Here is a 26,441-nt window from a genome sequence, read left to right on the forward strand (position 1 = left end):
GAACAAATAATGACACATGAGTCCCACAAGACCTTTCTGCAGTGGGTCAAGAGCTATGAGGATATGGTGTACAGCATGGTTCTTAGTGAAAGGGAGGGGCACATCCTGGCATCTGTGCTGACAGCAGTGTGAGCAGAGAGCAGTGTGAACAGACAGCAGCATGAGCAGCATCGCCTAACGCAGCTCTTGTCAGGGAGGCACTTGAAAGACCGTAGTCATTTCATTAGACGATGCATCTTCCTTCAATTTGACTGCGGGACTTAGCCCGCGCTTGTCACCATGATTGTCTATTCAGTGGCTCCAATTAAGAGCATTTGCTTAGGCAGCCCACCTTTTGCGGAGCAGCCAATGCCCTTTGTTCCAGAGCAGGCAGCTTCTCCGCTCAATGCTCAGTTTCTCAGTGACAGGGACCTCTTTGTTCTGTCAGCTTCCTGCTTGGTTCAATTGAGTTCCTTGTGTATAGTCCTTAACAAAATCTTCCCTGCTTGGCTTCTCCCAAGGTAGGAAAGATTTAATGAGTTTGTTTTATTTAGTCAACGTTAAATGTTACTCTATGTATATTGCCCTCTGCATGCTGCATGTACACACACACACACATACACACGTAGTACCACTCTTCACCATCTAATTTCTTTGAGAAAGGATCTCTTGTTATTCATTCATTGAGACAGGGTTTCACTATATAGCCCTGGCTCACCTGAAGTTTGCTATGTAGATCAGGCTGGTCTTGATCAGAAATCACATCGATCCACTTGCTTGCATCTGCTTCCCAAGTGGTTAGATTAAAGGCATGTACCACCTAACAAGGGTGTTTTGTTTTCACCTCTGTGCACACCGGGTTACCCATCCCACAAGTTTCTGGGGATTCTTTTCTCTCCAGCTCCCATCTCGAGCAGACATGCTAAGATTACAGATGTGTGCTGCTGGCTTTATATATTCTGGGGATCTGAACCAAGTGCTCACACCTTCATAGCCACCACATTTCTCACTGAGCTGCCTCCCCAGGTCCCTGCCATACTTCTGTACACCTCCAGAGCAGGCAGAAGCACCACCTTCAAGCAGAGTGTGGACCAGCACAGCCAGGCACTGTATTTCTCTTATCCTTAAGTCCTTCCTTGCTGTGGGAAAACCCTGCCTGTCCCTTATCCAAAGTCCATCTGTACAGTACATCTACCCGTTGGTTCTAGACTGTGCATCAGAGATATTCATCAGTGCAGTCATGACAATTAGGTCATGAGTATTGCCACGCTGCTATACATCAGGGGTTCCTAAACTTTGGGTGTTGGGGTCACCCGATGGCTCTTCTCCCATTAACTTACATATTCACTCTACATCCAGATCGCTTTCCTCCTTCCCAGTCCCCACCTCACATCCCTTCCCTCTATCCTCCCTCCCCTTCTCCTCTGAAAAAGTGGAGCCCTTTCACATCCCCAAATCAAGTCCCTGCAGGGCTAGGTGTATCCTCTCCCACTGAGGTCGGACATGGCAGCCCAGTTAGGGACGGATCCACAGGCAGACAACAGATTTAGGGAGTTGCCACTCACATTGCTGTGCCCAGCCCTGTCTGCAGGGCCTGAGAGCAGAGGCTCTGTGCTTTTTGCAAATCTGAACCCTGTCAGCCTGAGAATCGTGATTCAAGGATCGTTTCTCAAGACCAAGAGGCTCATCCTTTTGCCTAGCTGAGGAAGTAGGTAAGCCAGGCAGGTCGCCCTTCTCTACAGTTTATAGTTCAGTGTAGCTTCCAGGACTAAGAATGGCAAGTTGAGGTGGTGGTTCTGACAGAAATCAAGAGCTATGAGACTGTCAAAGAGGGAGACCTTCATCTGGCCAGAGAGTCACACTAAGAGGAGTGCACAAGTCTAGAACTTCTCTTTGTAGAAGGCTTTGTATATTTTGAGCTATGGCCTGAAAATTAGAATGGAGCACCCAAGGCTTCAAAGATAAAGAAGGGTCAGGAAGAGGGAGAGATAATGAAGTACAGACCGATCCCAGAAAGGATGGGCACATAGCATGGTACACACAAGAACATGCATGCAGTCAAGGCAATGGGTTTATAGAGAGGAGGGGAATGCTGAGCGCATTCTGGTCCCTTCTGGACCAGCTGAAGGAATCTCCAGTTTAACAGAAAACACCAAAACCAAGTGAAGGCTTAAAACTGGTAGGCTGAGTGTGCAGATATATAAATGTAGAAAATAATTTTATTTGGGCCTTAGAGTGCATAGAGAACCCCAGTTTCCCTAAGAAGTGTGTGTGTGTGTGTGTGTGTGTGTGTGTGTGTGTGTGTGTGTGTGTGTATTAAACACTGCATCTTTATAGACATCTGTGTCTATGTGTGTGTCATTGGCCTAGTAAAGAAGTAGCTGAAACCCAGCAAAGTCGACTCTGGCGTCACGGACTCTAGATGCTCAGCTTCCCTGTGGCTTATTATGTGTTGCCTTGTGAGTAACACCCAGTGCTGGCCCTCTTACACTGAGCATAATTTTAAATTGATTGGAAGGCATAATTTTACATTCTTTCACACTGATGAGGCAAGATTCTGATTGATTGATACAATTTAAGGTTCATAAAGAGAATGCTGACCTCCAGAACTGAAATGCGTTCAGCTCTCCCCAGGCAGAAAGTCATTCAACATTTTATGAGAAAGGAGTCTGGCGTAGGTGGGGGGCAGAGCAGATGACAGAGGAAACAGGGAGGGGGGCATGAAACACGACATCAACCAGATGTTACTGAAGTGATGCAGGAGTGAGAGTCCTTGATTATTTTCTTAGATATTTCGAAGATCAGTGGGGTCTGGAGAGAAAAGGGGTGAAAGTACTAGGGGCATACTGAGTAACATATGACTTTAATCCCAGGATTCTGCACTTGTGTTTTTGGAGATTCTTAGGGCTGGACAAATTTCACAGCTATACAATGTAGCTTCCTGGGGTCATCTGACTGATTGCTTTAATAATTTGGAGAAAATAAGATTGCAGCAATAGCTGGACTTAGTTAGCCCTTGGCTCTACTACATAGACTCAGGGAAGGGTGTATGCCATCCCCTGACAAAAATCACAGAGTAGGGATTTCTCATTCAGTGAAGAGAAAGAGAGGAAGAATGTCGGTAACTGTGAGTCCTAGAGTTGAATGCTGGCCCCTCATTTACCGAGTCAGTCCTCCAGAGCTCACATGAAATGTCTAGTTGGTCCAGCATCATAGAATTTTGAAATTGGGAAATTTCTGTATAAAAAGGTCTTGAGTTTTCTAAAAATTCTTCCTAACAGCTGTTATGACTGAAAATATTATTACTTTGTTTTTCCATGTGCCACATCAGTGTCTCAATTGTTCCAGACACAGTTGTAGCCATTACACATAGAGTTCACATGCTGTCAGTTATCAGTGGCCATGCCCAGAGAGAAGAAGGGGTCTCAACTCCTCTTGGAGTAATGCCCATGAATCTGGACTGCATCTTTAATCTACCAAGCTGCTTGATCATTGTAAATGTTGGTCCCAACCACTGAGTCAGATAGATTGATGTGTGGAAGGAAGCCACCCAAGCCATGTGGGGTTTCTAGTAGCTAGTAGATTATGCTTGGAAGAAATGGATAGAAAGTGGATGGATTTGAGGGTTTTCATGTAAGTCAATGAGTACATAGGGTAATAATTACAAATGCCAGTCTAAAGGATCTGAAGGACCCTCAACATTTGAGAGCTCCTAAGATAACATGAATCCAAGCCAAGTAACACAGAAGCCATCAGAGTAGAGGCACTCTCTATAATTTATAGACCCTGAAGTCATTATTTTGTCTCCATACAGCCATCCATGTATCCATATATCCATATAAGCCCTCATTCTATTCACTGATGTTTTTATCCATCTTTGAATCTATCTTTGCAAACATTCATTCATGGGCCCAGCTTCCTTGAATCTAGTTTTACTTTGTTCAAGGAACTAAGAGATAATACCAGGAAGACAATGATCATAGGACACCAGCTGCCTATGAGCTTATGGTTTGCCTTATGATTGATTGGCTAGAAGTCCCACAACTATGGTCATGGTTGACAATATTGCATTGGCCTGAAGAGGTCAAATAAGATTATCTGCTAAAGGTGACGTTTGAGCTGAGTACTGTTACATGTTAGCAAGTCAATAAATATTAGTGGATTTAGGAAATATTTTATATTTTGTTTTCCAGAAACTTTTTTCTTGCATAACAAACAAGATGGCAGAGTATGGCTGCTTTTTGTATCTGGGTAGGTGTAAGGAAAGCTTGAACTTCAAGTGGGTGATTTGAGGATAACAATGAGCTCACAGACACTAAGCAGGAAATACAAGAAGCCTAAACAAGAATGAGGGAGAAGTGATGAGAGCAAACTGAAATTATCTTTGAAAATCAATGTGTTTATACCCAAACTTACTATCCTGGAAAACCTAGAAGACCCCAGAGTACAGAAGCATCACTCCATCTTCACACCAACATGTCATGTGTCATATGTAGCCTTTGGAGAACTGCACTCTACTCTCAAGAGAGGATGTGAGTTTAACAAATGAAACCTAGCTGTTACAAAAGCAATTCCAGGCTGTGCAAACCCTAAAACAGTAGCAATGAGATCTTTCAAGGCTCCATATTGAATATTGGTCTCTCCCAGTACTCATTGTGGGCTGACAATGTAGCCAAGAAGTATCTGTGCACGTGTGGTGGATTAGGGCGGAAGGATGTGCAGCTGACCTCGTTGCAGAGAGCCAATGAACTTATGGAAAGCTTTTCTGATGTAGGATGTGGAGACTAAGGTTCCCAAGAAAAGGACCAGAAAGAAATTCATGTGGTGATAGAGATGGAGGTGTAGAAAGGAACATTTGGTGCCAAGGTGATGGGCGGGGGATGCAAAGAAACACATGTAGAGTCTGTGAGAATGGAACTTTCAATGAAAGTTATGAGATAATACAACAAGACAGCAGAAAGGTTCTCATAGTTCCTTGTGCAGCTGTGCAGAGTGGCTGATAATCGCCTGCCAGACTGAGGATCCACCAGTCGCCACACTCACAGGACTTTATGTCCTCTTCAATACCCTCACCATGCTCACCGCTAATTTCTTTTTTCGTCTGCCTTCCTGGTGCCCAAGAAAGGGGGTCTATTAATGTCTCTCCATGCTCTGGCTACTTCATTCTTATACAGTAGACAATCAGTGTCAGTGGCCAAAGGAATGCATGGACTTGGCTTTAGAAGGAACAGTTCTGCATGGAACAATTATAGATAGGACAGGGGAAACAGATGAGACAGGGCTTGAGGACTGATGTAGGGGAGGAAGAAGAGCAACCCTTATAAACAGAGCTCCTAAGAAACATCTGTGAGATGTAGAAGAGAGAGAAATCAATGTCCACATGAGGGTCTGGGGATAGGGAACATATCTCATGGGAGAAGGATTAGCAGAGTTATATGCTGAGACAAGAGTGGGGAGAGAGAGAAGATGAAGACAAGTGTGGGAAGACCTCCCGTAATGAAGATGGAAAGCATCCATCCATCCATTTGCTCATACAACAAATATTGGCAGGGTGCCTTCCATGTGTGGACTACACTGGTTGCTTGAGATGCATTTGGGAGGAACAGGATCACATCTCTACCCTTGAAAATTCTAAACAGATGTGCCCTGAACATTTCCCACAGTTTAGTAAACATTAAAGAGTCTTTCCAGGAGCAATGCTACTAATTATGTCATAAAATAAATTCTGATTATCTAAAATTTACTTCATCGAGGTATCTCAGTAATTAATTTATGGTTTAATGACACATAGGGCTTTTTAGTGGCATCCTCTATGAGATCCTTTGAATTAGTTCTAATTGGTACAACTTAAAAACTCTTGTCTTGTTTTTCCTTTTGTAGAATGGATATAGTAATGGCCATGTCTGAAATGAGCTAAGGAGGCACAAAGTACACATTGCACCTTGCCGAGGGCATGGGCTGAGCTCTATAGAGTGGCAGTTATTGTTTCTGATGGCACCTCTTTTACAGACTGGTCCAGAGAGAGATTAGAGAGGCTCCCTGAAAAGGGCAGCTGTCTCTCCTGGTCACCACTCTGTTCCATAGCCCAGCAGCTGCTCCACCAAGAGGGTCCAGGAGCATAGGTCCACTAGTCCTAACCAGAGCATCCCTGTGGACTTGAATCTCTTTCTTTTTTGCACGTGTCTTGTAGATAGGGATTATTTTGTTCTTATAGGCATCATCTGTGTTTTCAAAGCACATTCAAATGGTCCTGGTCTTGGAACCACTGCAAACCACATGAAATGAGTATCACATGTCTGGACATTCTCATCCTTGTGTTTTCCACCCAAAGGCACATAAAGTACAAATGGCAGTTGAGTTGGGACTATTTTTGTATGGCTATGGTTTCCCACAATCCTTTAACTCCATGGTCATTGAATAACTTCAGAATACAGCTTCCAGGTTGAACCAAAAGTATGTGTTAACAATGTATATTTAGAAGAGATAAAGGAATGCTTTTACTGAGAACTTTATAAAACTCCGCGCCAGGAAACTCTACATTTGATAATCTAGATAGCTGTAAAAATGAAATCAATTGGAATTCTCTGCTCCCAGAGTGCTTGTGAATCCAGAAATGAAATAGTCTTGTCCTCCCCACCCCTTGGTAGTGAATCACTTGGTAAGAAGTTCCATCTCTGCCAATTTTAGTCTTGCCATGTGTGAAATGGGGAGTGGACTGCCTGTGGGGTGTGGCTGTTGCTCCGTGCAGAAGCCCCATGTGCAGCACGTGTAGGCAATTGCACGGTGACCAAGAGTGCAATCAGTTACAACCTTGCAGCCCAGGGACTTTATTCTCACTTGCTGAGCAGGAATGACCACGGCATGTCCACCAACTGTTATAGGGAAGTCACAAGAGTCCACTGTAAGTAGCAAAATGGAGAGGGAAAGTCTTTAGATCACGAGCCTGGAGAGCACATCAGAATCAACCCAGCAATTTTGTCTCTGTCAAGAGAATTTCAGATGAGCAGACTTCCTTTTTACCCTAATGTTAAAATCATGACCATCTTTGAAAAGGTGGCATCCTGATTTAAAGTCATCTGAGTTGATTACTTCTCTGGGTAGAGAATTTGTCCTTGAGGGAGTTTTCTCAGCACAGGCTACTCCAGTACTGTCTGCTAAAAATAGTGTTCCGTGTGAACCTTTTGCCCCAGCTGCACTTCAGATACTTAGCACAGCCAACACGTCAGGCTTGTTTGCAATTTCTCCTCAAGACAGGAAGGCTTCAGGCAGGGGGACCGAGAGGCATCCAGGCATCTAGGAGGGAAGATGACCTTTTGGTCACAATAAGAGCAGAGGTCTTGTCTTGTTAGTGCCACAAACCAGCTCCTCAAAGCACAGGGACTGATGGTGACTTGGACATGGAGAACACCAGCAGCTGGGGTTGGAAGCAGGATTCACATCCAGGGAAATGAAGTTGAAGATAACAGAGCAATGAAGTCAGGGTAACTAGGTGTGTAGGTGGATCTGTGGCATCTTGGTGGTGGACAAGGCAGCCTCCTGGGACAGCTTGGGACAGTCCTTATTCACAGACATTTCATTATCCCTCAACAACAGTGTGTCTTCTGGTCCTTGTTCTACTATCTCGCATTTCTAAGTGCCACAGTCTCCTCTTAACACTGTCAGCTCTCTACAGCATGCCCCCCTTGGGGGATGAACAGACTTTGTTATTTGGTTGTAAAATTACCTTTAAAAAAGCTACCCTATATATCATAAAGTGAACCTATGATAAATGTCTAGCCAGAAGGTATTTCCAATACCCAGTGCATCCACTAATATGAAGGAAAAAGATCAGAGCCCGGGGCACCTCTAAAGCACCATTCAGACATGTCCCCCAGGTGGCTTCTCCATTACCTGTGGCCAGCATAGGTTTGCTCTGTCTATGTCTGCTTTATAGGACTCCAGCCAACACAGCAGGTGTGAAATATCCCCCAGCATTGCGTTGACAAAGTGAGTTGCTGTGGCTGGCTCATTTTGCTCGGCACTGTGTGTGTGAAGTTCCTCTAGACTGTTGGAGACACCTGGTCTCTCTCATTGCTACATAGTGTCCTTCAGGGACATTATGTCACAATATGTTTATCAATTGTATAGGCCATTAGTCATCTACAATTTAGGGCTGGTGCCATGAGTTCTGCTAGAAGCACTGGGTGCAGGGCTTTGGGTATAAATACTGATAGTATTGATAGTGAAAACCCAGATGTGGAATGTATGCACCACAGGCGTCTGTCTCTTGAGTCTAAATAGATGCTGTCAGACAGCTTGCCAAAGCAACTGTTCGAGGCTTGGCCATTCTCTGCACAGTTTCTCACTGAATGTGCAGCCCAGGAAACCCTCTGACAAACTTGGAAGGGAAATTACCTGGAACATTCTAGAACCAACCCTTGAGGAAGCTAAGATCCTGCAGAATGAGGGTATGTCTACAATACTGGAAAATGTGTTGTCTCTCTAGCCCTGACCATGTGCCCATCCCCATATCTCAATGAGATGAGGGAGGGTGGTATTATGAGATTGGCCAGCGTGGTTCAAGCATTTTTCTCCTGCCGTGGGAGGGAGGTAATGTGATTGACAGCTGTCAGGGGCACTGCCCGGAACCTCCAGTGAGGACCTCTACGTGAAGACGCTTTGTGAGCAAGAGCAACACTGCAGGTGTCCGTTAGTAACAGCCCGCTACCACTCCATCCATCACCATGATGCTTTACCTCAGGAGATTAATAAGAATGAGCTCACTCCTTAAACGAGGTCTCCAGACACAGCTGGATTTAATTGGTGGGGAAGTGAAGAACCGGCAGATGTTTTCTCAGAGGCCTGATCAGAAATATGAAGATAACTGGCTACGGTGAGGGAAAGGTTTGCCAAAATGGAAAAAAAAAATCAAATGTGTACAGGAAGTGGAGCTGAGGCTTACTGAGAATGGATGGCCATTGGGTGCACATAGGGCACTGGGGCGTTGACAGTTCGTGTGACTTCATCAGACACTGCCACATTAATAGGTCTCTCTTCCCATGGCGACTGCTCCTACAGCTGCCAGTGTGCTCTGCACACGTTCACTTCCAGGAGTGTGTGGGAGGGATGGGTAGTTAGATGAGGTTTTCTGCCAAAGGCCCTGACACTTCCCTTTGTTTCCTCTGACTAATCTCTCTAATATCTCCTTAGATCGATAGAATAGAAGAGGAATGGGAAAAGCCAGGTCTGCAACACAGCTGCTCTGTGCTTGACTTCAAGCCTCGGGGGCTTTAGTTTGTTTGAAAATGAGAGCTTGGGTTTGCCGATACCATGCCATGGCGATGTGACCTGATGAAATTGTCAGTGGGTTCCCTGCGGCTGCCAGAACATACTGGATGTCATAAATATCCAGTTACTTGGCTACTTGGGCTGGGGAGATGGTTCAGTCAGTAAAGTGCTAGCCATGCATGCATGGGGATCTGAGTTCAATACCCAAAACAATGTAAAAGGCTAGATATAGTGCTGCATGCTCGCAATTCTAGAGCTATAGAGGCAGAGGAAGGGGGATTCCTGGGCCTTGGTGGTCAGTCAGCCTAACAATCAAGTCTAATCAGGGAAGCCCCAGGTCCCAGCAGGAGACCCAAGAGACAGACAAACAAAGTAAATGGCACCTGAGAACAAAATTCAGTTAACAAAGTTGATCTCTGACCTGTATGTCCCTATGTCCCTTGCTACACAGGCACCCCATCCACATGTCCACCTATACCCTTAGAAAACACACACACACACACACACACACACACACACACTCCTGGGCTCCTACATACATGTGCATTCATACATGAATGAATACATACACTCAGGACACAGCTATCTGTGCTGTCACATTCTGGAAGCCAGACACCTGGGCAAAATCATGAGCAGGGAGCGCTCCCTCTAACGCAGTTGTTCTCAAGCTCTGGGTTGTACCCCTTTCGAGGTCACGTGTCAGATATGTGCATTCTGATTCATCATAGTAGTAAAGGTATGGTTATGGAGTAGCAATAAAATAATTTTATGGTTGGGATCCCCACAACATGGGGAGCTATAATAAAGGGTCACTATTAGGAAGGTTGAGAAGCACTGTCTAAAGACTGCAGAGGACAACCCTTGCTTGCTTCTGCAGCTTCCGGTGGCTCCAGGACTTCCTTGGTGTGTCTCAGGATCCTCTGACTGTCTTCACAACACCTTTCCCTGCTGGGATGGAGTTCAGGCTGAGGCAGGTTGACACAGAGAAGTAGTGGAATCCAAGGGGCCGAGAGAAAGGGAGGAAGACACATCTCACTTTCAGGACTGGCTTGTGTTCTGAGGATGAGGATGTCTACAGAGAGCATGGTTGGCCGAGGGGCTCTGCTCTTATGCTCCCCAAGCCAACGTTACTGGAGTCTCCAGGTCTACAGAGTGGAGCTTCTTCCTGGGGCTGTCCAGATGGCAGACTTGAAGGTACATCTGGGCTGGGGGTGGGGAAGCGTAGTGGGGAACAGCTTCCAGTGCCAGGTTGGGAAGAGCTGCTGGTAGCTCAATTTCAAGAAACACAGATGCGAAGGCAAATACTATATTCTAGCGCTCAGTGCACTGATGGTTAACAGTGCTCCACGGTGACCTATGTATTCTGTGTTTAACTAGAAGAGAGGAGCTCAAAGCACCATGCTCAGTGATCAAAGCGGGAACTCCGCATTGCACTGCTCCCACGGTACGTAGTGTATGTGTGTGTAAAATCTCAACTTTACACATTGCCCACAACTTCATATAGAAATGTTTGATGTGATGAAAATCTTAGCCACCTGAATTTCATTCTTACGCACTGTATAGATCTGCAAATTTGCACAATTAGTAGATTGAATAAACAATCAAAATGATTGACTCTTGCCCTGGACCTTTCTTTGTGTAGCTGTACTGAGTGACAGAAGTTTCATTCTGGAATGGTTGAATGTCAGCCCCTGCTCCCAAGCCTCTGGCTTTACTCTCAATCCATGTGTAGAATATGGACTGTGTGCTCTATTCCGAGGGCACTGTGTACACCACACTTACATGCCCCCTTCCCTCTTCTGGGAACCCCAATCCTCCACATCCTCTGCAAGGCCCTCTCCTGCATCACTACTTCTTGGGAGCTCCCCTTCCATGAACCCCAGCCTCCCTATGCAATCCTTGCATGCTCATTTTGCATTGGGTTTCCTTCATTCCGCCATGTAGCAATATCCACTGTTCTTCATTACCCACCGAAGAAGCACATCACTGGAGACAGGAGCCGTGGCTGACAGATGCATGTTTGACAGGATGATATGATATGAAATGGGGCTCTGGGAAAACAGTTTGAGCAATGGAGGGAGGAACGGAGGGAGGAAGTGGGGAGGGACATGATGAAGTGAGTGCAGCTAGAATCCAGAGTGGCATTCATTCTAGGGAGATGGCCTTCTCTTTTACAAGTGGACCTCCCCAGAAGATGGATGCTCTGGGGCTCGCTGTGTCTGAGGTCATGGCTGTGGGCTGTAAGGCCACAGACAGAAGAGCTCTATCTTCAGTGCGAGGAGGGTGCTTGGCATGAGTTCTTGTTCCCTTTTAACTGTAGATTATTGTAGGCTCTTTATTTGCAGAATGAGCTAAGTCTGAGGTGAGTGATGTCTGTGGGAGTGTCGCCTTATTGACACAGTGAGATCAAGAAAAGTCCATTTGTCAGCATACTCCGGAGGAAGCAGGGAGGGAAACTATGACTTCACTATGAAACACCTCCCACTCATGTCAACCCTGCCCTTAATGAGTAATCAGTAGTCTCATTCATACTTACCACAGGCTTCAGTGTATTTTCCTTTTACAAACACAAATTGCAGCTATTTTTTTTTCGGTCTGGAAACTCTGAATTACCAAAACAACACATGTTTATCGAGTTGTGCCGTGTGCTTTTTGCTTTATTTTCTGGATTAAATTTAAGATAAACTCTACAAGGAATGTGTAATTATTCTAAGGAAGAATTACAAAAGAACACTCACGTGTCCTTATTCCTTCTTATGGGATAATGGAGCCCACAGGGACATAGCACTAAGCATAAGCATGCTGGGTCACGTGTGTATCTTTACATGACCCATGTGTGACACCACAGGCAGGAATCTGCTGATACTCGCTTTGCTGGTAGCTTGCGCTTTGAGGTATATCCACAATGCACCTTAGTCTCTGTGTCTCTGTCTCTCTGTCTCTGTGTCTCTCTCTGTCTCTGTGTCTCTGTGTCTCTGTCTCTGTGTCTCTCTCTGTCTCTCTCTCCCCCCCTCCTTATTACTATGAGAATATTAAGTTTGTGAAAATATCTGAACGTGATAATCTGTTCTTTTACCGGGAATGCTTTCATGTTTCTGTACTCACAGTATTTCATATAGCGCTGATCAGAATCTTTCCAAGTATGCACTCTGTGTGCGTTTCCTGGCGGCATTTCTCCACGTTTATGCCGTGTTAGGTTAAGTATTACTGACATAGTGTAGCAGCGGCCTCCATGCTTGGGTTATGGCTGATGTCAGCCCATGGTGAACCCTAAAAATATATCCTTCGATTTGCTCCTGTAGAAGCATGTAAGCGCTTCACTTTTGCTGAAGGTCTGGCCTGGAATTCTGTTATCATTTCCCTAGGGTCTTCCTCTTCCTCTCCTTTCCCTCCTCCTCCTCCTCCTCTTCTTCCTCTTCTTTTTAAGCTTTTTGTTGATTCTTTATGAATTTCGCACCATGCACCCCAATCCCACTCAGTTCCCCTTGGGCCCACTCTCCACCCTTGTAACCTTCCCACACCAACAGAAAAAAAAGTTCTCATTGTGGAAGCTATAGTGTGTCACAGTGTGTCCCACAGTAGACCCTTGTGTCCACACTTCTTTACTTCAAGTGTTCACTGCAATGACTCATTGGTCTGATACAAAACATTGGTCTGCTACTCTATCCATACTGAAACCTGTCTTCTCAGATATGCTGTTGTTACCTTGTGTCATGGAGATCCTGTAGCTTTGAATCTATAGGACCAGCCCCTTTACGTACTCTAGCAGTTCACCAAAGGGGTGGATGTTAAGGTGGGCCAATTCAAAGCCTGAGAGGGATCTTAACTGGTTAGCCTGCCCGCTCTCCCACATTCATATCCTCAGGGCCTTCTTACCAGCGGCCTCCACATTCAGGGTCAGCTCTATTGTGCTGTCCTGGTGAGGTGCGTGTCTGCTCTCCCAAATGCTGCAGCACATGAGGGGCAGGGGCAGCTCTTCTGCTCTGATGACCTAGGGGCCATCTCTCCTGCCTGCTGTAGGTGGTGAGGGATGATGGGGGAAGGAGGGTATCTTTCCCTCACACACACCACAGCAGGGAAATGGTGGTAGGGCCAGTTTTCCCATGCTCGTATCCTGGGCTTGTTCATCCGCCACTCCTACAATGTGCATGGTTCTTCTCCCCAGTACTGAAGCTGGCTAGGGGTGGGGTCCTCTCGCCTGTCTCCTGTTCCCAGTTCCTGCTCTTCCAGGATGCTTAAGTGGTGCAGGGGTGGGGGGACCAGTTTGGCACAGCCCTCAGACATCAACATGTCCTTGGTTGGCAGCCCAGATCAGGGACATCTGCCTAGCCTTTGGTGGTGACAGACCCCTGTGGTTGCAGGGCCATGGACCCAGACATGGCCTCATGTGCTAGTACAGGCCAGGACACCACCATCGTCCTAGGTGGCATCATCATATGCTTGAGTCTCCAGTTCTGCCTCTCTTTATTGTGCCCACATCCTTCTGTTTCTCTTTCTCTTCTGTTTCTCCACCACTTACCACTTGCTGCTCTTAGCAGTGCCTAGGGTCTCTGCGTGTCTGTGGTCATCCCAGGAATGGTCTCAGGAGTGCTAGGCCCTGCTTGCCCATTATGGTGCTGGGAAGGGGTCATCCCAGGCATGGCTTGCAACGCCCCCCAGACTGAGAGTCACTGGACTGGCAGCCATCTCAGTTCCCTTTCTGGGTCTCAGGGCATGGGTCTGGTAATCATCTAGGGCTTGTTCCCAACCCAAACCACCAGAGTGGCCTCTTTTGAAGGTCATCTGTCACAGGCTCACTCTTGCCCAGGGCCTGCGGTCCCAGGCAGGGTTCTTCTAGTCTCTGGCTTGTCCCCTATCCTGAGAGCCCATCTATGCCGGACTGGTGATCATCTCAGACTGGCTCCTTGTCCAGGCCCCTGGTGCTGGACTGGTGGCTGTCTCGGACTAGCTTTATTTTTTTTTAATAGGAAATTTTAGGCTACTTATCATTCAGATGTTCACAGTTCAGAACACGGAGCACAGACATGGCCTCCCTCCTCTCTGCCACCTACTGACCTACATGTGACACAGCAGCCACACGTGCCATCCCTCTAGAGGCAGACCTCAGTTCTTCTTTAGCTAAACATTTTAGTTCTGCTGAGGAGAATTCTCTGGGTTTTGTTTGGGAATGTTTTACTTTTCTCTCTCTTGCGAATGATGTTTTACTGAGAACAATGTTCCTTGATTTGTTTTCTTTCAGTATTTTAAAACTTAGCTCTACCGTCCTCTGGGTTTCATTATCCTTGGTAAGCAGTCAACTGTCACTCATGTCAGAGTTAAATCCCCCTCCCCAGTCTGTGTGTGCTTATGTGTGCACACACATAAGCACACACACAAACACACATTCTTTTGTCCTTGAAATCCCATTCGTTTCCACCTATGCACAGGGGAATATTTCAGTATTTTGTTTGAGTAGTTTTTACTTGTGTCTAAACAAACTCTTTTCAAACATGGGCAAGTCTACTCTTAAATCTGCCTAATGAGTATTTATTTCCAGTATTAGAACATGCAGGCTTCATACACCCTGGTAATATTTCATATGCATGTTATAGTTCCCTATCTCCACACATTTTAACTCTTTCATAGTAGAGCACAGTTCTCACAAATACACTAAGGTGTCTCTGAAACTCTGACTTCTACTAATGTTTGTGTGCACTGACATTCTCCTCAGTAATGGATATTTTCATTTTCTGTGTGTTCTATTTCCATTGTCTGGAGAATGTGTATTGATAAATAGTAGATACCAAGTAATATTTATGTTTTGAAAGAGTATGCCTCCTTCTTGTGCCAGGTCACTGGTGTCAGGACAGTGAATTAATTCTGGCTTCTTCCTGGCTTGGGTCTTAGCCTTGCTTCAAACTTACTAATTTTTGTTTAAGAATTATAGTTTGGTGAAAATGTCTCTCCAGAAGAAAATCAGTAGATAAGCAGTATTTAACAATGTCCATTTAAAGGATCAAGGACAGCTGAGGTATCTCTTTCTCCAGCCAAAGATGCCAGAATTACTCCTCTTGGAAAGGAAACTCATGAACTCCAACTACAGTCTAAAACACTGAAGAAAATTCTAAAAGAAAAGTATCTTTTTAATTGCACATGCTAAAGGGATTGTGAGAGTTAGTGTTATCAACCCAGACAGCATCTGGGTAGGCCTCTGAACATTCCCGTGGGAATCTTGATTAAATTAATTGGGGCGGTACCTCTCTCCAGTTGGGACCTCTGCTGTACAGAGACAGGAAGCTAAGTGTTCGTGGCTCTCTGTTTCCTGGTTATGGATGTCATAGGACCAGATGTTTCAAGCTCTCTCTGTCTTGACTTCTTCACCCATCATGATGGGCCAAAACCTTGAATGGTGAAAGAGTAAAGCCTTTCTCCCTTAGGGTGTTTGTGTCAGAGCATTCTCAGAAGCTAAGCTGGGCTATGCAGTCATAGCACGTGCTACTTGGTATATTAACAGCCCCTTCTCTTTGCAGTTTGCCTTGATTGGCACCCTGGAGCTTCTCCCTCTGGAGTCTCATGAAGGACTTGACAGTCATCATGAATTTCAGTAGGCCCACTCTAGACAGCTTTAACCTGACTGAGCCAGTTCTGACTGAGTCTGAGTGTAAAGACTGTGCTGTTAGTTCCTGAAGCATTTTTTTCCTGGGTCTCTGAGTTGCTAAGTTCCTGGGTCATGGGAGACCTTCCTCTTTGCTTCATAGCCTGGCTAATTGCTTTCTGGATCATTGGAGGGAGGGTTATCCAACCTAGGTCTTTTATGATGGGGATATCTCTTTCCCCAAATGTCACAGGATTTTGTCTAGTTCTCTTGTGTCAGCCCTAGTTTACAGCAGGTGAACTCCAAGAAGCTTGGGCTCTCTCTCAGTTCCCTTGACCTGCCGTTTGCTCTCTACTTGTGAGTGTGGTGATGCTGGGAAGGTTCTGTGTCTCCTGGATGATACCTCACAGCCAACCTCTGAGCATTTGAAGTACCTCGACCCCTGGGAAGGGACAGGCAGGTGCTCTCTTGCTGTTGGGCTGGTGGTCGCCTTAGAATTCTCCCTCATTTTCACAAGCTCACGAACTACTGCTGTAAATTCATCTGTTCCTCTAGCTTTCCTCTGCTGTATCCATGAAGGATCTTCATCCTCCTGGGGTCTTAAAAAGGCTTTCCTCTTAGTCTCTCATAGAAATGGCTTATCACTTCTGGAATTTTACCTCACATAGTTTTGAACATTGGTTCTTCCCTGATGGTTTTAGGAACACTATGATGTCAAGATGTTTCTGGACTGGTAGGATTTTCATGGAGTTTTGTTTTTAAAGATCTCTCTCTCTCTCTCTCTCTCTCTCTCTCTCTCTCTCTCTCTCCTCCTCTCCCTCCCCCTCCCCCCTGTGTGTCAGTGTGGTCTGTGTGCCTGTGCTTGTGTGTGTGTGTGTGTGTGTGTGTGTGTGTGTGTGTGTGTGTGTGTGTGTGTGTGTGCGTGCCTGCATGTGCACATGTGTTTGTGGGTTTACGCATGGGTATATGCCCATAAGGGTAGGTACCCACAGGGACCAAAGAGAATGTCAAGTCCCCTTGGAGCTAGAGTTACAGTTAGTTGTGAGCCACTCAACACGGGGACTGGGCTCTGAATCTGGCCTTTGCAAAAGCATTGCACCCTCTTAACCCTGAGCTATCTATCCCTCCAGCCTCAGGCAGAGGGTTCTTTATGCAGTGCAGATATCAAACACATACTACAAATATCCTCCTCAAATCTGCAGCTTATGCTTTTATTCTTTCTATTTTGCCTTTTCTCACAGATGTTTTATTTTAACAGAGCCTCATCCATGTGTCTTCCTTTTGAGTATTATGCCTTTTTTTGTTCCTTTCTTCCATGACCTACAGACACCACCTCTGCCGCTGACCTTACTTGACATTTCTCTGGGTCTGTATGAACTCTCGGCCACACCTCTGGTCTGTTCTCCTCCCCAGTATCTCCATCTTGCTGATTTCGCTCTTCTAACAAGTTTTGGGCCCTGGTGAGTCCGTCTTTCACCTTGTTTTTCAAAAGTTCTCTTGGCTGTCTTCACTCTTTGTTCTTCCAGACAGACTTCTGAATCCATTTGTCGAGTTCTATTAAAACTATCAGCCTTTGACAGGAAAACCATTGGATTTATAGATTAATTTTGGTGGAGCTGACATTTTTATGACTGGATCTATGGCATGGCATTTCTCTCCATGTATTTAGGGTTTTTATATAAGGCTTTATATTGCAGTATTAAAACACTATTCATACACAGCCGCACACCAATTGAGGGATTTAATCTTAAGTGCCCTGTATTACTTACAGTTTGGATCCTAAGTGTTTCCCAAAGGCTTAGGGATTAACATCTTGGTTACTGTTTGGAGCTGATGAAAGCTGAGGGTTGGAGTCCAGGGGGAGAAACTTAGGTTTTGGTGGCTTGCCAGCAAAAGAAAAAATAAAAGGATTTTAAAGAAGATCTCCCCGTCTCTCTCTCCCTCTCTCCCTCCACCTTTTCTTCTCTCTCCATCCCTTCCTCTCCCTTCCCCTCCCACCCCAACGTGTGCACTCAAGTGTGTATGTGTGTGTGTGTGCCTATGCCTGTGTGTGTGTGCGCGTGTGTGTGCATGTGTGTGTATGTGTGTGTGTGTGCGTGCGTGAATGTGTGTGCATGTGTATGTGTGTGTGTGTGTGTGTGTGTTATCACACTCATGCATGCATGTCAAAGAGTGTGTAGGTGTTAGCCCTCACCTTTCCACCTTGAGTTAAGGTCTCTTGTTGGTTGCTTTGGAATTAGTCTTTTATGATAGGTTTGTTTCACTGAGTGTATTAGTTAGGGTGTTACTGCTGTGAACAGGCACCATGACCAAGGCAACTCGAAGACAACACTCAATTGGGTTTAGCTTACAGGCTCAGAGTTCAGTCCATTATCATCAAGGTAGGAAGCCTGACAGAATCTGGGCAGACAAGGGGCTGGAGGAGCTGAGAGTCCCACCTCTTGTTCTGAAAGGAGCAGACTGGCTTCCAGGCAGCTAGGATAAGTGTTTTAAAGCAGACACCCACCATGACACACTTCCTCCCACAAGGACACACCTCCTAATAGTGCCCCTCCCTGTGCCAAGCATATGCAAACTATTACACTGAGCCTTTCGCCTCAACTCTTAGACCTACAATTGCCTCTGCCTACAAGATGTCCTTGGGTGTAAAGTACACTACAAGGATGTCATCATCCTTGGGAGTCATCCGTGTCATAGCTTGCGACAGAGTTGGTCTTCTTTTTAAAAGTGAGTAGCACTCCACTGCGAGGATGCTCTGTCTATCTGGCTTCCCACTCTCGGCTATGGTTGCTGCTGTGATGGTGATGTTCACATGCCTCTTCTCAACCCTGATCTCAATCCCACTGGACACTCAGAGTTGGTGGGACTGCTGGCTGGCTGGTAAGAGGAGCCCCCAGGCTGTTACCCATGGTGACAGCATCATTTCACATTCTGACTAACAGGTCCCAAAGCTCCTTCATGTCCTTGCCGTGTGTGTGTGTGTGTGTGTGTGTGTGTGTGTGTGTGTGTGTGTGTGTGTGTGTGTGTGTGTGTCATGTGTGTGTGTGTGTGTGTGTGTGCATGTGTGTGCATGTGTGTGCATGTGTGTGTGAGTGTGTGAGTGTGTGAGTGTGTGAGTGTGTGTGTGTGTGTGTGTATGCTCACTCACATGCATGCATTACATTAGCCACCATAACAGATATAAGGCAATCTCCACTGTGGTTTTTATTTATATTTTTTTGTTTATACCTTTTACCCAGGTTTTAAGCACACCTTATCTTTATACCCTGCCGTAATTCTTTGTATTAAGGTGCCACGCATATTGCATTTGAGGGACTAGGAAAGAGAAGAATTAAGGGAAACACAAATTTTAAATGGGAGGACCAACTTTGAGACTGAGCATACTGGCATATCGGACTCTGAATCATTGCCTAGTAAACTATTTCTGTGCGTAGTGCATTGGTGTGTTCCCTCTCATTGAAGGCTTCTCAGGGAGGATATGCTGCTGTTCTTAGAGCTATCCTGTGTCCTTGTATGGGGAGTGAGCGCAGACAGCAGACATGGTTTCTATGGTTCCATGTACAGAGCACTGTCGGGTCCCTTGTTTTGTGGACACAGATGGAGACAGACACACCGCAGAACAGAGGGTGAGGTGGCTTGGAGGGATATTTGAGTCTTAGGAACAGAGTCTTGTCAGATGACTCACACACGGGCCGAAGCGGCGCTAAGCGGGGAACTGCAGTACCTACTTGGATCCTTGGACAAAAGCCTGCATTTGGGGGGCACTGTCAGAGGCAAAGGTCAGTGAGATCTCATGTCATCCCTGGAGGAAAGCGGACAGCCAGCGGGGAATTGGGAGTCTCCATAACCAGCGGGGAAATGCTCCCCGCTTCTCTCCAGACAACTGGGTTATCTCTCAAAACACTGAGGGCAACCCCATATTTTTAAAATTTATTCTTCTCTCATGTTTTGCATCCTGACTGCAGCCAAGTGTCCCTCCTCTCTACCAAGTCCTCACCTCTATCCTCCCAACTCCTCCAAGGGTAGTCCTCCCATGAATAGCAACCAAACATGGCAGATCAAGCTTTCAGTAAGACCAGGTCCCTCCCTTCATATTAAGGCTCCATGAGGCAACCTGGTGTGAGGAAAAGGGTCCCAAAAGCAGGGACTCACTTCTTACCCAAAAGCAGGCAAAAAAAAGTCAGAGACAGCTCCTGCTCCCACTGTTAGGAGTCCCACAAGAAAACCAAGCCACACAACAGTAACAACGAGCCCCTTGGTGGTCGGTTCAGTTCCTGTGAGCCCATATAAGCCTGGGTTAGTTGGTTCTGCGGGTTTTCTGGTAGTGTCTTTAACTCCTCTGGCTTCTATAACCCTTCCTCCCCTCTTCTGCAGGATTCCCTGAGTTGCACCAAATGTTTGGGTGTGAATCTCTATCTCTGTTTCAAACTGTTGCTGGATGGAGCCTCTCTAGTGACAGGGTCTCTGGGTTGTTCAACCTGAGACAGTGTCAGGGGTGGGCTCCCTCTCCTGGCATAAGTCTTAAGCTGTACCAGTCATTGGTTGTCCACTCCCATCGTTTCTGAGCCATCTTTGCAGTCCATCTTCTAGACAGGGTAAATTGTAAGTCTAAGGTTTGAGACACAAACCCAGCCACAAAACCTTCAAGAAATCTATTGTAAAAGACTAAACCCAGAATATCACAGGGCAGGGGAAGATGGCTCCAACACCACAGACTGAGCCAGCCGAGAGTCACATAACTGGCTGAATGGCCTCTGGTAAATCTTTGCTGCCAAAGAAACTTGTCCAAAATGGAAGGCTTAAAGAGCTACTGTGTTTGGCTCATGCGTGAGGCATCAGAATGCAGGTCTGGATGAGCTATTTCACCCGTGTTCCTGCTGAGATCCATGGGCTTGTGTACTCAGCTATTGGCTCTCTCTCAGGCCCATGCTAAAGTCACTGCAGGGGAATTTCTTACATGATGCAGAAGAACAAACTGGGGACCACTGCTCCAGTCAGACCACCAGAACATTTGAGCACAGGACTCAGAGTCATACTGACCTTGGACCTGGGTCCCAACCAGCCGTCCAGGTACTTATGCCACAGATGGTCGTGGTCCCCACTCTTCTAAGCTCTCTAAACATCCCTCTTCTCTTAATGCAGGAGTGGCACAGATATGAATGGTACCAACAGTGCTGTGGCCACCACTTTCTACATCTTCTTCCCTCTTTTCTGTGTAGCTGCCTCTCCTGTGGATCTCAGTCCTACCCCAGTCTCTGTGATTCATGTGTTCCTGCCAGTGGTTTTTCTGGTTTTGCCCTAAACACATCAACCCCTTAAGTTCTGAAGACCTCGGGTTGATGCTGTCTTTTTCTCTCAGTTTACAGTCACATCTGCCATGGGACCGCCCAAGCCACATACTGGTGGCACAATGACTTGAGTTTAATGTCCCCAAATCTCCAGTGTGACCATCCTCACCACAACTTTGCCCTTATGCTTTACCTCTTGTAGCTAGACAGCTCTCTATGTGGGACACACAACAAATTCTGAGCCTGGCAGTCAGAGACCCTAGGATCAGCTGCTGCCTGTCTCTGCTGCAGGAGTTCCCAGCGGATCCTACGGTACAGTGATGCAGACACCCCTGCTTTAGGCGGGTGACTCCCCCTCCTCTATGTCCTCACCTTCAGGGACTCTCTTACATACACCCTCACCTCTGAGGCCAGCTCTTGCCTCAAACCACAGTGTCCCCTAAACTCTTAATATCACAGGATGTCATGTCACTCATTGCTTGGCTTAAAATGATTAGGTCTCTTCTCTAATATTTGTGCCAGCTTCTGAGCTCCTTGAGGGCAGAGGCCAATGACATTGTGACAGAATGAATTTTACGAACCAGAATTCAGCCCCCAGATTCCCAGCCTGTGGTCTCTGATGGATGACAGTTTAGATGACCTGGGCAGGAAAGGGTGTGATGTATTCCATAAACAGACAGAAGAAAGCACTGTTTTTCATTTATACAAAGTGTCTGCATATTAGAACTAATTGAGAGATTTATTATCATAATTGTTACTGTCACAGAAGGTTTTCCAGCCACGTCACCAGTTTTCAAGGGACACAGCTTGAACTAATACTGTCTTTTCTCTGCATGGCACAGAATAATGTCCCAGTCTTCCATGCAACAGTAATTTGCCTGCTAGGCCGGCCTGCATGGATTCCCTCTGACCTTGGCTGATGGAAGCTAAGTCTTTGCGTTCTTAGTTCAGTTCACTGAAGCCTTTCGTGTTTGCATGTGGGGTACTTCCTCGGCATACTGAAGATGTTGCAATCAGAACCAAAACCCAAGGCTTCTGACTGGGAGACACACTTGCATCAAGCATGGGAAAGAGAATGCCTTTGTCTATTTCTATAAAGTGGATGTGACTATGAGCTGAGGAGGACCCCAGCTTTAGAGCTTGGCTGTCATCTCCTGGCTAAGAGTCCTCTCAAGTCAGCACACCTCTGACGTTTAGAGTCAGCTCCATCCTTGAGGACTGGGGGCATTCAGAGAGGCTTGATCAAGTGACTCAAGTGTGGAAGGATTTATTTGTCCCACAGTTCCAGGTTGCAGTCCATCATGGCAGGGAACCACAGCAACAGGGCCTTATGTGAACTGGGACCTGTGTAACTGGGACTTGTGTGAACTGGTCCCCTTAGACAGTCAAGACCAAAAAGTAGTGAATCAAGAGTCAATGCTAGGGCCCTGCTTGTGAGTTGTGTGTCGTAAGTCCAGGCTGTCTCAGGGACTGTATAGGTTCCTCTCACAATTAAAGTGAGTCTTTTAACAGCTATCAACATAATCGAGACCATCTCTCAAAGACATTCTAAGAGGTTAATGTAATCAAACATTCTAATCAATTGTTAATCTAAACAATTGCTTACCTCAGAGAGTCAAGTTGACCACTAATACCGTTTCAAAGGAAGAATGTGCAGTGTTTTACAAAAGACTGGCAAGGGTGGGGGGCATTTGAAACGATCCAAGCTCATTGTATGTGTGAGTGAAAATGCCGTGCTAATACCCTTTTTTCTGAATCATTATATGCAAATAAAAGTGTTTACATACATAAAAATCTATAATGAGAACCTTCTGCACACTGGGCATGGAGCTAGATGTCAAGAATTCTACTCAGACACCCTCCCAAACATTACAGCCCAAAGGCAGACCAGATCAGCTCCAATCAAACAACAGCACACAGTGGATGCATGAGGAAAGAGCATGGGCTCCTAACTGTACAGCAAAGGAACTTTGACTCCCTTTTAAGACTGAGGCTGGTCCAGAGCTGGTGTGTCACCTTCTTGTCATGTGTCCTTGTGGTTTGGACACCAAGGAGACTTGTTTTACATACAGGAAGAATGTCTTGCATTTGCAAAGTTACAGTGTGATTCAGGACCATCACAATTGTCTGACATGCTTTTAAATTGATATGACCTCATGATTCTTAATCAACCTGCAAGGATAGAAACACGTTCTGCGATGTGAATTAATGTTAGCTTCATGGCTTTACAAAGTCTTTCACATGGGACTGCCTGTGAAAGCCACCCCAAGCAGTAAGTGGAGGATGTCTGACTTCCAGGAGATTCCCTCATTCTTGTACCCCAGCCAGGAGCTACTGCTATTCTACCATAGGCATCAATGTGGCTACTTTAGCCTTTATATAAATAGTTATTAATTGGCATTAACATTTTCTGGGAAGGTGACAACAAATGTTTATTCACCATAGATTGGACACTGACAACAGACCAAAGGAGTCATTTCACCCATCTAGTTTGATGAACGGGGGAGTTTATTGGGTTCTTACAGGATGGCTTGGGGATTACCTACAAGACTGTGGGTGGCCACTAGACAGCTTCATTCCTGAAGAGTCCCACCTCAGCGTGAACACTGGCTTCTTGAAAGCCATAATGATGGAGTACCCACTTCAATTGACCCATGTCCCCTGTGTGTTCTTGCACCTAAGACCACACAAATAGGAGACAGTACTACATGGAACTGGGAGGAGATACACACACAGAGGCTGGGGTCTCAGATGAAGACTTAATCACCTTCATGGCCCCTCCTTCTGAGAGGGAAAGTCAACAGATGTGGCCTTTCTGAGAGTCTCTTGCAAGTACTCACGACTACTCTAAGAGCAATGGCTGCTGTGCCCAGAGGACAGCATTCTGGGACACGGAGAATCTGAATTCTTTCATGCTATCTTCTTTTAGGCTTCTTATATATAACATAATATCTTTGAGAATATCAACATCACCATTATATTCTTAAATATGGAAAGGTTTTCCTGTTTCAATGTTATATACTATTTGGTTGTCCTAGTTTCCCCCAAGTTGATTATTTGTACCAAGTGGTTGAGGTGTTTATAATTTGAGGCTTCTGTGAATGGAATAATTCGAAGCTGCTTTACACCACAACATTCTTTTCTTGGGTAATTTCTGTATTTCTGGGTTATTTTCAACAGAGTAAAATATTCAGACTACATAACACACATACAAAGATATGATAGACTCCCGTGTGCTGCCGCCACCATGCACAAAAATTACTGTAGATCTCTGTCACTCTGTCCCAGGGAGAGGAGACTGTAGGACATAGGCTCTGGAGGTCATTTTTGATCTCACAGCTTCCTGTCTGTGACGAAGTTGCAGACACAAAGCTCAAAGTGAAAATTTGACCTTTCCAGGACCTACGCTGTGCTCACTGGCTTCTGAGAGCCATGTAGAGTTGGCAAATGCTTCATTTCATGTCTTTGAAGCTGGATTCTGCTTCTCTTAGTCAAGTCTAAAACATAATTGACAGAAAGTCCTATCATAAAATATGAAAAGAGACTCCAAATTCAGGCTCCCATGACTAGTGATCAGTTGAAGGGAGGCCATGGAGACAGAAGGAGTTTGATACATGAACAAGGGTAATTCCAAAGAATGGTCACCAAAGGGTCCCTTCCACAGTTCTGCCGGGAAGACCTCCTCCATATCACCAGCTAAACTTGATGCATACCACAACCATACTATAAACACCCAGGCAAGCAGAGTTTAGCTGCTCTGTCTGTCTGTCTGTCTGTACACTCCCTCATTACTATTATGACCTGAGAATTTAATCAGATAGCCTGTCCTCATTGTACCACCCACTGAGGCTGAATGACATTCAGAGTCCTCCTGTGAGGGCAGAAATTGGGTCTGTCACTACCTCTGGATCTTTGGAGTAGCATCCTATAAGTGAGTGACAATCATATGTCTTAGTGTAGTTTCCTCTGGTGCTAAAATTCCCTGACAAAACAAGCTGAAGGGATGAAGGATTTATTTGGCTGACAGTTTACAGTCCACTGTAGTGGAAAACGCCTGATGAGACTAACCGGAAACAGCCAGTCAGGTCACATCCAAAGTTGAAAGCAGACAATAATTAACCTGTGCATTCTCACACAGTTCAGCATCTCTTTCCTAAGGAATAATGTTGCCCACAGTTGGTGGGGTCTTCCCATCTCAATAAGTGTAATCAAGATCATCTCCTATACACATACCCAGAGGCCAAGCTGATCTAAGCAATACCTCACTGAGACTCCCATCTCTGTGTGTCAAGTTGATGAGTCTCCATCTCTGTGTGTCAAGTTGATCAAACTTACCATCATGTGTACACACACACACACACACACACACACACACACACACACACACACCATGGTTTTGCTTCTGTTCTCTCTAGATTAATCTACTCCATCCCTTCCAGGCTTACATCATCAGTTCCTCACAACCAGCAGGCATACATCTGCCCCAGGACCATGAGGCTTACTGTATCTACCTTCAATGGGCTCCCTGCCCTTTAAGGTCTGTGTGTCAACTTCCTTTCATCTCAGGTCATTCCTCAATGACACTTCCAAGGAAGCCTCCTGGGCTATAACAGAAAGGCTTCTAAGCATAAGCTTGAACTTTTGTCAGTTCTTTTTGAAAGGGTTGTATGTGGCACAAAAACCCGACCTGATGCTACCCATTCAGCTATCTTTGCTTCTATTAAGATGCTAGTTTTAGCTCCTACAGAACTCTCGGAACAGGATAGGAGTGACATTCTACAACCCATGCCAGAAACTCAGCCAATGGAGCACCAAGTGTGAACTCTGACCTTCCAAATGGTAAACTCAGTGTACCATCTTTGCATCATAAGTAGTGGAGTCAGGCATTTCATTATAGCAAACTGTTGACCATACACACACACACACACACACACACACACACACACACACACACACACACACGAGCACAAGCCTGTACAGAGAGCCATTTGCATTAAGACTCATGACTTCTTGAGATTTTCATTGCATCTGGAGAAGAGAGAGAGAGAGAGAGAGAGAGAGAGAGAGAGAGAGAGAGAGAGAGAGAGGCTTCTAAATGCCTCTGAATTTTTCCAATGATGAACATCCACACACCACCGTAACCAAATGTTCACCAGGCTCCTGGCACTGGTTATAATGAGATTTTCACCACTAAACAGAAATATGCTAAGCTCCCAGCAGGCACCAGACCCTGGCTGGCCATCACAATAATTGAGATGTGTCCAGAAGGATCGCAAAGCTGGTGTAAAAAAAAAAGACAGCTGAACAGATGGCAACAAAGTGAGAGCAGTATT

At 45.7% G+C, this 26,441-nt stretch overlaps 1 protein-coding gene and 1 non-coding gene across 2 annotated transcripts in view; one reads left to right on the plus strand and one right to left on the minus strand.

Moving 5' to 3' along the window:
• Stk32b (serine/threonine kinase 32B) overlaps positions 1 to 26,441 on the plus strand; it is a 238,002-nt gene that overhangs the window by 108,289 nt on the left and 103,272 nt on the right.
• LOC116912979 lies at positions 14,216 to 14,347 on the minus strand. Its single transcript, XR_004389544.1, has one exon. It is a non-coding gene; the product is annotated as a small nucleolar RNA SNORA17 (small nucleolar RNA).

Source organism: Rattus rattus, chromosome 11, assembly GCF_011064425.1.
Source record: "Rattus rattus isolate New Zealand chromosome 11, Rrattus_CSIRO_v1, whole genome shotgun sequence".
Classification (NCBI taxonomy): domain Eukaryota; kingdom Metazoa; phylum Chordata; class Mammalia; order Rodentia; family Muridae; genus Rattus; species Rattus rattus.